A 13777-nucleotide genomic window follows, 5' to 3' on the forward strand; every position below is an offset into this window, starting at 1 on the left:
GGGGTACTGAAAAACATTTCCTTGAGGGTCATTGAAGTTAATTTTATTATAAATTATACATGTACTCTGCTATATCAAGAACTCAATACTACTTATTTCAGATGGATAAAAATTTTAAATATTAAAAAAGAAAACCAAATAGTTCTGAGAAAAATTATGGATAATTTATATTTTCAGTAAATCTTTAAAGGCCAGGTGGCTGTGTACCCGTCCACTCCCCTCCACCCCAGTAGGCTTCTTTCTGGCCTAGTTGTGAGAACTGAGATAATTTACCACAAATCTGCCAACTAATAAATTTTTCTTGAAAATCTGGTGCACAATTCACAAATGCTATCTAAATTCTTATAATACTGCTGGAGCAAGTTGGTCACAAGGCCCCAGGACCAGCTCACTTATCCGTAAGTTCACAGCCTGGCTTGATGATTTGTTGGCTTTACTACTGGTCTTAATTTCATCATCATTACTTACCATTCATCAAAACTGACCATGCTGACTGAGAGCTTTACCAAATGACACGACAAGAACTTGGGTTAATGTCCTTTCTAACATCTGTTACCTTGATGGGCTCAGAAAACAACTCAGGCAGAACAAGGACCCAAAGTCGCTATTGCACTTGTGCATTTGCTCATTCTGTCCCTCACACAGTTCTCCCCCGGGGGGACTGGATATTGTGTGACCTTGGGCCTTTTGATTTTACGTAGGGGGTCCACATCAGCCTCTACATTATCAACTGGGGGTAAAGTGGATAAAATTAAAAGTGCCATTTATTTTTTCCCTCTTAATGATTTTTTTTTTTACAGCATAACCTTCTTCTTTTTACTAAAAAAAACTAAACAATACAAAAAGAAATACCAAAAAATTTTCCTGAGTATTTTTAGTTTTGTCTTTTCTAGATTTTCCTACAATAATAATATTAGAAGAAATTATAGAAAATACTAACCTCTGAAAACACACTCCTTAAGATTGCCCTAATGATTGCATTGTAAATTCACTGGTCTCCATGTCCCCTGGATGCCCATTTGTCTGAAAGGCAACCCAGACATGTGTGTTAGGGAAGGGAGCAGGACAGGGAACAGAGTGGTGGTGGGAAAACCTTAATCACAAATTCATGACAAAAATGTAAGACGGTAATGTTTCAAATATAGTAGTGAATCATTTATACTGTAAAAACTTGATGGTAGCTGTCTTTCCTCAGTTCTTCTTATGGAATTTATTAATCTGTTTCCATGTGATATTACTTAGTTCTGCAATTAAATGATCTGATACAAGTATCTAGTCCTGGATAAAATTTCTCCCTTTTAAATGAAGTTCCACTAGGTTATTAATAGCTCTTGATTCTCCAAACTCCTCTAGTTTATAGGAGAAATAATTTAGTGAAGACTCATTTGGGTTGTGTAGCTTTGTTAATGTAAGTGAGTAATGTGTATTGATTCTTCATGGTGTAAAAATGTTATTCATTTTGTGCAAGAAAGTCGGTTAAAGAATTATTAATGACACAGTAATTGCTTTAAAAAATATGCCTTAATTAAAATGGTAAATTCTTTATAACATCTTTATTTTAATTAGATGTACAGAAAGACAATAATTTTTACAAGGAACCTCGTGTAAAATAAAATGATCTCATTTAAAAGCATTTCAAAAACTCTGTAGTGGTGCTCTCTAGAGAGGCAGTTGAGACCATCCTAAAGTAAAACTATTGTGACTCCACTTCCGATTGAAATTAAAGGTGTTATTCTGACTAAAATTAATAATCTTAAATAAAATATTTTACACTTTTCCTCCATACCAAGAAATTCCATTTCTTGAGCATATTTTTGAAGGTTTGTGTACAGAGTGAAGTAGGTCAGAAAGAGAAAGACAAATATCATATATTAACACATATATATGGAGTCTAGAAAGATGGTACTGATGATCCTACCTGCAGGGCAGCAAAGGAGGCAGAGACATTTTGGACATAGTCAGGGAAAGAGAGGGTGGGATAATATGAGAGAATTGCATTGAAATGTATATATTACCATATGTAAAATAGAGAGCTAGCCACTGGGAGTTTGATGTAGGACACAAGAAACCCAAAGCTAGTGCTCTGTGACAACCCAGAGGGGTAAGATAGGGAAGGCAGTGGCAGGGACGTTCAAGAGGGAGGGAACATACGTATACCTAATGCCAGTTCATGTTGATGTGCGGCAAAAACCATCACACTGTTGTAATTATTCTCTAATTATATAGATATATAAAAGAAAAGCTCAAAAAAGACAAGGAGGAAACAGACTTATTTTTATGGAAATTATATCAACTAGATTCAGCTTGTTTTTGCAGTTGCACTTTGCTCTATTTCTTCAGTTTGCAAGACAGTGCTTTTCAGTGATTTGTCTGGAGTTGTATGTATAGAAAAAACCACAACCAAAATCAATAACTGCCTTCTATTTATCATGTCACTCTATTCTCCTTGCTTTTCTGTCTTTAATTTGTATGCCTAATTATCTGAGACAATGCTCCCTTGTGAATAATGATCACTAACTTGGAAAAGGTCTGTGTGGGGGTGGGGAGGCTGCTGGTTAACATTTGAGTGTAAATTTGGGGCCAGGTGCTAGATTGTGATCTCTCATGATTGTCAATTAATCCATGTGTGTGTTTATGTGTGTGCGTGCGCTCAGTTGTGTCCAGCTTTTTGTGAGCTCCTAGACTGCAGCCCACCAGGCTCCTCTATCCTTGGAATTTTCCAGGCAAGAACACCGGAATAGGTTGCCATTTCCTTCTCCAGGAGATCTTCCTAACCCAGGGATTGAACCCACATCTCTTGTATCTCCTGCACTGGCAGGTGGATTCTTTACCACTGCACCACCTGGGAAGCCCAAATTAACTCTTATAACAACCAAAACTGGGAAAATATGATTTCCATTTCATAGAGAAAGGAAAGGAAGGTTGAGAGCTGCAACCATTTTGATCATTTAAACCAAAGGTTTAACAATTATGGCCCATGGGCAGTCTCCACCTTGCCATCAAATTTTATAAATAGAGCTTTATTGGAACATGGAGACAGCTATTTTTTCTTATAACAACGAGTTGAGTAGTCTAGGGAGAGAGATTGTCTGACCTGTCAAACCTAAAATACTTACTATCTAGCTCTTAAGGAGGAAGAGTTTGCAGATCCCTGGTCTAACCCAGAGCTGCTCACACAATTGCACCTGCTCCCATTCATCAGACCCCACTGTGTAACATTGTTTAAAATTATATATCCTCTTTTCCAAACATACTCTTCCAACTTCATACATTTTCTCTTCTTTAATTTAAATTTTCTTAATATAGGAGTCTTTTTCCTATGAGCAACATTTCCTCTCTTTTCTGAATGAGCTGAGATGACATGCCTCTAGCCTGACTCTCTCATAGCTATCATTATTTATTTAACTCTGCTCAGGTTATTTTAACTCAGCTTAGCATTTTCTGAAATGCTTTAGCTAGTAAGAGGACTCTTATAGCCAAGTTTTGCTTCACACTGCTCTTCATATAATCTGAATTTCTTTTTAAAGTTTCCCAGAAGACAGTGGTTATCTCACTGCTGGGGAAAGAGTCACAGGCATTTATAGCTCAGAAAAGCCAGCAGCTGCCATGTAATAAAAATCAGATCAAAGGAGCACCATACCCAGCCAGAGAGCCTATTTTTTTTGTATGTAAAGAAAGAAAGAATCAGTTGATAGGGAGGGGTTTTCCCCACCTTAAGACACTTTAGTTGGTAGATCACATATGCCAGTTACAGCCTCTTTGCTCACAGACACTGCTTGTCATGCAGCAAAAGCTGCCACACTCCACATTCACGTTCCGCAGGCTCAGTTAAGTAGACTAATTTCTTAGGTCTCCTACAGAGGAGGCCCAGACTGCCTTACATTCGTAGACCCTGGGAGGTTTTACATTCAAGAAGAGGAAGGCCACAGAAGTTCTCATTTGTCAAAAAGTGGTCAAAGGCAGTGAAAGGTGGAAGCATTCTGAGATGGTCATGAACAGGTTAATGGAATACTGAAAACAGAATACTGGAGTGGGTAGCCTTTCCCTGTTCCAGGGGATCTTCCCAAACCAGGAATCGAACCCAGGTCTCCTGCATTGCAGGCGGATTTTTTACCAGCTGAGCCACAGGGAAGCCCTATACTGTAAAACCCTATGCAAAATTAATAATATTGTGGAAGACCATGCAGTGATGATAGGACACAGAAGGTTCTTACATGTGTATGTTTAATGTTTATGATTTTTAAGTTTTAAAAGTAAATACATTAAGTTTATACAGAAAATAACATTTGATGATATATACCATGATATTAAGAGTGATTATCTTTGGGTGATAAAGACATGACTGACTCTAGGTTTTATTTTTTTTATTTTATGCTATATTTTCCTAGAAACTACAAATTATTTTGCACTTCCCTAGTGGCTCAGATGGTAAAGAATCTGCCTGCAATGCGGGAGACCTGGAATTGATCCCTGGGTTGGGAATATCCTCTGGAGGAGGATATAGCAACCCACTCTAGTATTCTTGCCTGGAGAATCCCATGGATGGAGGAGGCTGGTGGGCTGCAGTCCATGTGGTTGCAGAGAGTCGGACAGGACCAAGCTACCAACCACAGCACAGCACATGTATTACTTTTATCAGCACAAGACGTTTCCTTTCATGAGATAAAAGGACACAACTAGGAGTGTTATGGTAAACAGGAGAGGAAAACAAATGCTCCCTCTCCTAAATAAACTTGAAGAGCTTTGGTAAATATGTGATGTTCCTACCATTGAGTTTGGGAAAAAAACAATCTTAGAAGCAGATTGCTTTTGCTGAGATTTGTTAAGAGGAAGGGTTTAGGTTGTTTCCTCTGAGTATTATAGAAGCATTAGGATAAGCATTATATATATGTATATATATATTCTTTCAATAAAAAATATGCTATACTATCACTGATTGCTGAGTTACTCACTTTGAAGGTCCTTAGAGTTCCCCAAGCTGTCCGTGGACTGTGTTCTTTTTTGTTTGCATGACTTAACGCCCTCAAGCAGGACCATCTTATTACCCTTCTCTCCCGGGACCAGCTAAAACGTTGCCTCTTTTCTGTATCCCTCATAACCTGTTTCCCTACCTCTTATTCCCCACTAACTGGCATTTCCTTCCTGGTCCTGTACTATTTCTACAACCATTTCTGGATTAGATTGTATTTCCTTGTTTTTTTGTTTTTGTTTTTGCTTTCTCCTTACTTTTCTACCACATTGAGGGCAAACCCCGACTTAATCATTGTCACTTTTCCAGGGCTGAGAGGAAGTATTTGAATGGCCTGTAATTACCAAATAGCTCTGCTCAGCAATATTTCATTTCCATGAGTCTGCCAGCCCAGCTCTTAGATGTGTTTTGCCTTCTTCCTCTTCTGTCAGAATTTTTAGAAGTGACCCAGATTCATGGCTGGAAGTGGAAGGGCTGGTGGACCAAGAGTTCCACTAGAGTAAAGGTGCCTAAAGTGGCACCTTTTACCAGTTTTTAAAGTAATATATTGATACAGTGTTTATTAAAACTAAGATGAATGAAAACTAAATGAACTTTGCAACTGAAACATTAATCTTTGTCCCCAAGACTCTTAGGGAAGATAATCGAATGGCGTTGCCATCTTGCCGCTGTCCTCCGTAAACCACTGATTGTGGCGTACATTCATTCTCACTCCCGAGCACTGTCTCGGGGCACTTTGCTCTACCCTGACATAGGCAGGCCCTTTCAAAATTTAATCACCCTGGCCTCTGTTACCTACTTTCCTCTCTGCTAATCTGGAAAACTTGAACAATTTATTTGAGGATTTTGTTGAGATGTTCTTCTTTGTGGTCTTGTAAAAATGTGTAGTCTCTCTAGGGACTAAATTTTAATGCATAGCTATAAAACCAAAATTATTTATTGTTTCTCCTTTTTTCTGTGTCCTTATTTTTTTGGTCTGCTTGATCTGCTAAAGATTTAGCACAGTATGTTAAGAGCTCCACTAAGGAATATTTACAGTAAATTAACTGTTTAAGCTGAGCAAGGCCTTTAGTCAAGGAGGAGTTAGAGAAGAAGGATGAACTTGGTCCTTTGGACACCTCAGTGATCCTCGAAGATGCTGAGAAATGCAGTAAAATGGGAGCTTAGGAGAGACAAGGATAGACGAGGGAAGAAAGTCTTGATGAAGAAAGTCACATTGACCTGTTTGTGGAACACCTGCTGTGCTTTGGCTTCTCAAAGTGATGCCAGCATCTTATTCCTCATCAGCACAAGAAGCAAAATAGTGATTTATAGACTGTTAATCAGCCAGGCTGAGGCCTTATTAAATTGTCTTGGTTCTCTGCTGTCTGGTGAGATAGATTATCCACTGTATTTATTTTCTGTCATTTATCAGACACAAACCACAAAACTTTCCTGGCTCTTGGAGCCCAAACTGAAGTGAAATCAGAAGAAATGCCCAACAAAAACAGTCATCTTGAGAAGCAAAATATAGTTTGTCCTTTTTCCACAAGTTCTGTCTGTTTAATGTGCTTAAGTAATGAGTATTTCAGAGGGGGATGAATTAGGAACTCTCTGTGTAGAGAGTAGGAGATGACATTTCCATAGTGGGTTGCCCATATTTTACCTTAAAGAGAAGAAAGAGGAAGATTTATAAGTTTGTAATCTCTTGCAAACAATAGCCTTCATGATGCATGAAATATTTTTATTGTCTCCTCTTCCTTTGGAACCTCAATCCAATATAATTTTCATGGACAACTAAATTAAGAACAATATGATAGTAATAATTACATATATGCCAGGCATGTTTGAAGTATTATATATATATATTGACATTTTTAATACTCAGTAGCATTATTACAATTTTACTTATGAAGAAAATGAGGCAAAGGGATATTTATACAAGATTAAACACCTTTAAGTGTCAGAGCCAGGATTTGAACCCAGGCAGTTTGCTGTAGACCATTAGGCTACCCCGTTTCTTAAATGACTGTTACATGTTTCATGTCGCTCTGATCTTCAGGCAAAGTGCAGTTCAAGAGGTAGTTACTGAGATTCTATTGTGTGGAGGGCACTGGGCTAACTTCTTTGGCATTATTTTTTCCCAGGGAGAAACAAATCCATCTCTTAGTTTAAATTGGTTAGAGTTTAGTAGAGAGATTAAGACAAACATGCACAGTATACCTACAATGTAGAAAGACATTCATGGTGAAAGAATAAGCAAAACACTATGACAATAAATGTAGAACAAGTGGCAGTGGTCTTGAGTAAAATTTAGTGACTGTGTTCTGTCTTTGCTTATCAGTTACAGATCCTTTTGTTGTGTTTTTCAATGTCCAGTATAAAGATACAAAGACTTTGTTGTCAATTGTTGTGCCTCAAAACTGAGCTTAGTCCATCTGAAGTGTGTTACTCTTAATTTCAATGCTTATGTTGACTGTAAGGTTTGTAAAACATGCTTTAGTACTGGCATGATATCACAAAACAAGGCAAATGTGGAAGACAGTGATAGCTTATAAATTGCACCTTATTTATTTATGTTAGCTCTTTTTGTTAACATCATTATTTCTCTTTCTGCCTTGCTCTGAGTCTTTGATTTCCCAGAGTATAAGAGTGTAGTGTACTTTTTGGTGTTTTGAGACAAGCTCAGTTTGTCTTTGCCCTGCAGGGCCTTAAATATTTCTGACAGTTTCCAAACCTTAACACAATTCAAAGTGTCACGGGAGGACACATATCAGACTCTAGCTGTGATTATTGTCATAGAGGAAGGGCTCAATTATTATTATTTTTTGAAAAACCATCTCCAGTCAGTTTTATTAAGGGAAATTATACATGATTTACTTTTCACCAGTCTGTTCTGGCATGCTTCTAATGATATCAGAACCACCTGGATCAATGATAGCCCGTGTGCATACTCTGTAGTATTTTTCACATGCTGTGCCCAATTCAACATTATTGCTACTGTAGTGATGGACACCAGTTTTGGCCAACATGGTGTAATACCCTATATCAGATTTCCTCAAGGCTGGGCAGTTGTTGGCGAGTATAACCAGTCTCCCTCTGCCTTGTCTGCTCATTCTCAGTCTGCTTGTACCCCAGCACATACTTTCCACTTTTCATAAGCAGCTGGAGCCTAGGGTTGATTGACTCCAGTGACTTGATCATTTTCTTTGTGGCCACCATCATCCTGCCTTAGGCGAGGGACACCCCCAACCAAGAGCAGCCTCCAAGATGTCCGAGGAGTGAGAAAGGCATGCTCAATTATTATTGGTTGCTATTGCTGGGTTTTTTTGGGTTTTTTTTTTGTAATTTCTGTCAGACTTCAAACTTCAAAAACCATTTCTGTCATACCCTCCTGATTTGAATTCTGTGACAAGAGCAGAAGAAGTGTGTCTGGCAAAGAAAGTCATGTAACACAAAGTTGGAAAACTATAGGTCATCTCAGTCAAGTCCAAATTGTCAAATTTGGTTGAGATATACTGGTCGGCTAATTGTGTATCCATGCATTCATGCCTGCGTGCTATGTCGCTTCCATTGTGTCCGACTCTTTGTGACCCTGTGGACTGCAGCCTGCCAGGCTTCTCTGTCTGTCCGTCGGATTCTCCAAGCAAGAAGTGTGAGTAGGTTGCCATGCCCTCCTCCAGGATATCTTCCCAACCCAGGGACTGAACCTGTGTCTCCTGAATTGGCAGGTGGTTCTTCATCACTGAGCCACTTGGGAAAGCCCAATTGTGAATATGAACTGATAAAATAAATGCAAGTGTTTGACTGCATTTTGTGACTTTTAGCATTTGAGTTGCTTACATCTGAGACAAACAAAACAGACCTGTCCTCTGAGAATGATGTGAAAAGTATGATTCTTTAAAATAATAGGCTTGCTGGGAAGTTAAAAAGCAATGGAATTATATCTGAATTTTGAATCTACTTTGTCTTTGTATCTTATTCCAGACATTCTTACCTGATTCCATAGCTTGCCCCACACTAATAAGTATCTAAATCAGTTTCACTATGAATTTGGGTAAAACATCATTAGCTGCATCTGGAATGGGTTAGATGTGTAACATATTTCATAATTAAGTTTAAGTTATTTTTAGATTATTTGCTGTTTTGAATTATTTACCCCTCTGCTTTCAGTTATTGCAAAAAGAAAATCAAGATTTGACTTACTATTCATAAAATTCTGAGTTTATCTTCAAGGTGTTCATCCCCTAAAGTATACAAGTGGTATGAATAATTCCAATGCATATGTCAGCTTCTGTGTGGTGTTCTAGGATGCACACATTCAATATGAACTGTGTTGGGATTCTGTTTTCCCTGGCTCAAGGCAAATATGTTCTTTGAAATGTAGATATGTATAATTAAATATGACTACTAGATTATGCGAATGAAATCTATTTTTCTTTGTAAAACAAGTTGAAAAACAGGACTTAAAGTATCTTGAGGTTTTCTTTTGAAGTCCTAGTTAGTCTATTTAAAAGCAACAATAATAGATATAATTATCTGCACCTAGAGTAGAATATACTCTAAAGTTTACTAATAACATATTAACATGTTTAAGTATTTAAACATTTTATTAAAGAACAGTTACCAATCTTGTTCCTTCCATATATAGGGCTTAGTGGATATAAAGGGTCAGATTTTAAATGAACAAAACATACTTGTTCATAAGCAGATTCATGATTCACAGGTATAAGCCAATTGAGTTTGTTGCTATGCAGATAAGCAGAATCTGTTGGTAAGAGTTGTTGATGGACGTTGAAGAGGACAAACATATAAGAAGCCATCTTTTGAATAGGAAGAACATATTTATATTAGAAGGAAAGAGTATCCGAATTCATTGCCATGGTCATAGATGTCACATGCACTTCTGATCTAGTGCTCTGAGTCTAGTAACATCACGTGAGGGCTGCAGAAGGGTGTCGTGGCCTCCAGCTCCGGAGGCAGGGCCAGGTGCACCTCAGCAGACACCTGTCTAGGATCACCAGGGACCAGCAGAACAGGGGGCATCTCCATGGAGGCCAGTAAAGAATGAGGATGGACAATAGCCAGAATCATATTCAACATCTTTCCCCCAGTATTAAGGTGGCAACTTAGTCATGACTGACCTTCACAAACCAGGGAAGGCAAGGAATAGGGGAATGCAGAAACAACTGGGCTTAAACAACAAAAAGAGAGTTATCCAAATAGGGTGGTATTGATGGAAGACATGATATTCTAACTGGGAGCTGATGAGAAATACTCCTTTTGGGCTGTGGGGGGGGGGTGCAGGGGGCAGGGAATGTTTATATCCTCATTCCACCTTCCAGTGTGTAGGCGCTTTAAAATTGTTTCAAGGTCAGACCTTTGTTGTTTTGTTTGCTTTATTATCTGAAGCAAAGCTTCATCAGGTAAAACTCAGGGAAATACAGAAGCAGAGAGGAGAAGGGTGAAACCCCTGGAGATAGGGGAGGATGCAGTGAAGCCAGGGAGATTTTCTCCAAAGAGAAGTTGTTTGAGCATTATCTCAGCATCAGGAACCTGGTGATGGTAGAGGAAATGCCAGAATGCAGGTATCCTTGCTTTTATTTCAGTGTCCTTTACACTGCACCGTCTGTCTTCCTGCCAACCTGCTAGAGCCAGTCTACTCATTACCTGGCACCAGGCACAGAATAATAAATATAAGCGTTCCTCCTGTAAGAAAAGAAAATCTGACCAGTTGTAGATTTGATTTTATTACCAGAGAGCAAAGCAAATTCATACAAATCACAGAGTGGCTCAGAGCTCTAGACAAGAGGAACACATCCATCACCATGTAATCCCCCCATGAGTCTCAGGATTCCATGGGAAACACATTTTGGTGGTATGTTATAAACAAGCCCATGTGAAACTGGGGTATACAAGTAACTGCTTTATCTGCAAAGACTTGTCCACCTCTTAGGAAAAGAATGTAACAGAATAACTGCCAAGAGTAACATCTGTAAGCCCTAGGATACTGCTTAGCCCAGCACCCTCAGCCTCACAAGCTAAAAGCTTTGCTCCCACATCAACTGGGGCCTCCATAGGCCTGTGTCCTTGGCTCAGGGTCAAATGATTACATAATACTTGTTATAAGTGAGCCAGTGGAACAAGGAACCAGAAGGGCACGATGCTTAAAGGCACAACTGTCAAACCCAGGAGACGCTCTCCAGGGGTGCCTGGGTGCTAAGTTTGGGAGCACCATATTGATGGGAATTAGCACATATTAACAGAGGGGCCAGAGGGGCTGAGGTCATGGGCACAGTTGTGAAATGAGTTACTGCCGTGCACGTTTCCCCATTCTTCCTACCTACTGATTGGAGTTATTTGTTAACTAAAGAGTGACCAAAAATGGTTTTGTTCTGATTGTGATGAGCTTAAATACCTTTGACCGGAATTTAGAGATTGTTTGGGATTCTTGAGGTCATTCCTCCCACTTGAGGTCTTTGTCACCCCAAAGTACTTAAACTGTTAAACTCTTGGCTTCTTTTCCAGTTTGGCTTCTGGAACAAGACAAAATAGAGTTCATAGACATTGTCTCCTGGTCCCCAAACTCCTAACTTCTTCACTCCACAACACACGGGCTTCAGTTAGAAGCCCCTTCCCTACTAGCCCCCACTTGGACAAAATTAAATTCTCTTTTATAGTTTCATTCATTGCTTCAACCTTTAAAAAGCCTCTCTATTCTAACTTCTTTTATTTTTTTCATTGACCTCTTCTTTCGTTCATTCACTGTCTCAACATTTGTCTATTGAGGTGGCGGCTATACCAGGTACTTGGGGAAAAAAATACACATGGTCCATGCTCCCGTGGATTCACAGTATAGCAGGGTAGGTTGTGAGCCTCTACTTCAAAAAGAAGTAGAATCATACATACTAGTCTATAAAGAATCCAACATAGTATGTCATCTTTAGCAAGACTATTGAAAAAATTACAAATCATATGAAATAAACCTTAGAGTGAAAAAGTATATCAAGAACCTGGAGAAAGATCTAAACACAGAAATTTACAGGGGGATTCTGAGAATCAATAAATTTTCTATTCTGGTTAGTACAAAAATAAGGTTATGTGTATACTCTAACCCCACTTCAGGAGTGAAAGCTTGTCTAAACCCATATTTCAGAAATTTGTGTTAATCATAAAGGAAGCCAGTCTCCTCTTGAGGATGGCACAAATGGTACCCAGGGTGGTTTCCTCTGGATGTTGCTTAGGCATTTCATTTAGGTGCAGTAACAGTGGGTCCACCAGGAGAGCTGTTGACATAGTGAGTGGTGAGTTACCCAGGGCTGTTGCTGCACATCCGTGACTCCATTCGTGTCCTAGCGTGTTTCCTTTCCTCCTGCCCCTTCTACTTTATATATGGCATCTATTTGCAGGGTAACATTTCAAAAGTGGTTCTTGGAGTTCCAGCCATTAAACTTAATTTCCAGGTGGGAAGTAGAAAGACAAGGGTACATACATTTAAAGTATATTTTCCATAAACCCTACTCAATAACTTCTGCTTACATCTCAGTGGCCAAAACTCATTATGAGGCCAGATTCATTTCCAATCCCAGTAAAATCTGTTAGCAAGTGTTAAGGGGAGAAAGAGTGCTGGGTGGACCAGCAGGCTTCGCCACCCCTGCAGCTGAGACACAAGGAACGCACTGAAACCTCTTACCTAGAGGAGAAGAAAGTGAGCATGAGAGTGGAAGGTCAGGCAAAGGAGACCAGGGCCTAAGGACTCTCCTCGCAGAGATTGCTGTGTCAACTTCTCTCTAGCAAACATAAAAAGAAATTTGTGACTAAGTTTTAGAATTTGGTGCTAAGAAGCTTCACCACCTATTTCTCCTCAAATAATTGGAATTCTAGAAGAACATTTTTTTAAATAAGTGCAGGTGTATACTGTACATGGATTTTTGTATGAATATAGATTTCTAATATTTACTTCTCCACATAAACATTGAAGCCTGTGGATTCATCTCTCAGAGAATAACTGATGTGCAGTTTTAAAATAGTGACCCAGCAGAAAATTTGTTGACCACATTATATTTATTTCATATATGTTGGAAATATGTAATTTTTAAAAAAGGTTTATTTTTAGAAGCACTTGTTTCAGCTGTTAAAGATTGTTTCCCACCTACCCGCCATCCAAAATACTCTATGTTTTTCTCAAAACAAATATTGACAGAGAAATAAGGTTACCATGTAATCCTCCAGGTGATCTTCCCAACCCAGGGATCAAACTTGTATCTCCTACATTGGCAGGGGGATTCTTTACCACTGAGCCACCTGGGAAGGCCATATGAAAAAGCATAATCCTTTAAATATAATCCTACCTCATCTTAAAAACAGAATATGGAAACCTGTTTGAATGATGCAGTCAATTTTAATGAAACTTTTACAGAATTATAATATATCAAACACTGGAATTAACAAGAGGGCAGCAATTAGCGTTCCAACAGGAAACAGTACACTCAAAGCAGGCTATTTCAGGGAGGGTCCATTTTCAAAGGCACTATTTACAAAGATGGGGATAGGGTCTGGGAGAGTCATAGAGGGGTGTAAGGACCTGGGCCAGGAGTGGAGGGAATGCTATTATCTCTTCTAGATTGAAAGGGGACCAAAATAGAAAGATGTTAGCAGAACCAGAGGGAGAGAGATGAGTAAGGAGAGTTGTCTTGAGCTAAAGTGGGTGTAGGTCCAGGGAAAGCCAAGGAATAAATACCCCCATCTCCTGCTGACCTTCCATTAGCCACATCCAGCCAACAGGCAGAGTGTCTGCAAGTCCCACTGATCTGTTGCATGCAGGGCAGC

The 13777-nt window shown here is 39.1% G+C and overlaps 1 pseudogene; it reads right to left on the bottom strand.

Annotated features, from left to right (window-relative positions):
* Positions 1 to 7823: 7823 nt before the first annotated feature.
* Positions 7824 to 8170, bottom strand: LOC110135235 (large ribosomal subunit protein eL30 pseudogene; annotated as a pseudogene).
* Positions 8171 to 13777: the final 5607 nt, after the last annotated feature.

This window comes from Odocoileus virginianus, chromosome 26 (assembly GCF_023699985.2).
Source record: "Odocoileus virginianus isolate 20LAN1187 ecotype Illinois chromosome 26, Ovbor_1.2, whole genome shotgun sequence".
Lineage (NCBI taxonomy): Eukaryota > Metazoa > Chordata > Mammalia > Artiodactyla > Cervidae > Odocoileus > Odocoileus virginianus.